Source organism: Chaetura pelagica, unplaced genomic scaffold, assembly GCF_000747805.2.
Source record: "Chaetura pelagica isolate M959 unplaced genomic scaffold, ChaPel_1.0 scaffold604, whole genome shotgun sequence".
NCBI lineage: Eukaryota > Metazoa > Chordata > Aves > Apodiformes > Apodidae > Chaetura > Chaetura pelagica.
Window position 1 is genome coordinate 39,887 of NW_009952965.1, and position 1,291 is coordinate 41,177.

The window sequence follows — 1,291 nt, forward strand, 5'->3', positions numbered from 1 at the left end:
CTCAAGTCTGCGAGGTGGCCCCCCTGTCCTCCTGCCTCCCCCGTGGGGCTGGAGCCTCCGGAGCCAACAGGGACCAGCAGGACGCTGCTCCCCAGGCAGCCCCTGCAGCCTCCAGCCCCTGCAGCAACCACCAGGACCCCCCAAAAAAGAGCTGAATCACAGAATTGTCAGGGTGGAAAGAGACTTGTGGAGATCACCCAGTCCAACCTCCCTGCTGAAGCAGGAATTCTGTGGGAGAGAGGCCGGAGCAGCCACAGGAACCTCCAAACAACACCCCGGCCTCCATCCCTGCCCTGCTGCTGCCTCAACCCCAACCACAATTAACCTCTTGATGTATTTACTTCATTAATTGGCCCCTGCTGCCAGGGCTGGTGGCCACCATGTGTACATCTTTGCTAGCCTCAGCTTCAGACCCGGGTAGGTCCCCACCACAAGCCAGAGCAGCTGCTGCTTCCTGCTGGAATGAAGAAGCCAAGCACCAACTCCAGATCCCCCGGGATCAGAGGGAGGGAAGGGAAATGAATGTGTAACTTATAAATGCCTTTTAAGCCAGAAATGTAAAACATTAACTGCTAATTTGTATACATTATTTTTCTATACTGAAGGCCTGTTTAATCTAAAGCAGAACTGGTAATAAAATGACTCAGAAGATAAAGTGCTTGTGTGGGATAAGGGGTGAAGATTTGCAGGGGGGAGATGCAGGGAAGGAGGGAGCTGGGGAGGGACCTGGGACAAGGGCAGGGAGGGATGGGATGAGGGGGATGGATGAAAACTGGAAGAGGGAGATTGAGGTGAGACAAGAGGAGGGAATTCTTTGGTGTGAGGGTGGTGAGAGCCTGGCCCAGGTTGCCCAGGGAAGCTGTGGCTGCCCCATCCCTGGCAGTGTTGAAGGGCAGGTTGGATGGGGCTTGGAGCAGCCTGGGCTGCTGGGAGGTGTCCCTGCCCGTGCAGGGGGTGGGACTGGATGAGCTTTGTGGTCTCTCCAACCCAAACCAGTCTGGGATTCCACGATTCTATGAGAACAGACAGATACCAGCTTATTTAGCTCAGATGTAACAAAAGTGGGCAAGGGGCAATGGGCACAAACTGGAGCCCAGGAGGGTCAAGCTGAAGATGAGGAGAAAGTTCTTTGCTGGGAGGGTGGCAGAGCCCTGGGACAGGCTGCCCAGGGAGGTGGGGGAGTCTCCATCCCTGGAGACATTCCCAGCCCTCCTGGACATGTTCCTGTGGGATCTACTGTAGGTGACCCCTGGCAGGCATCTCCAGAGGTCCCTTCCAACCCCAACCACTC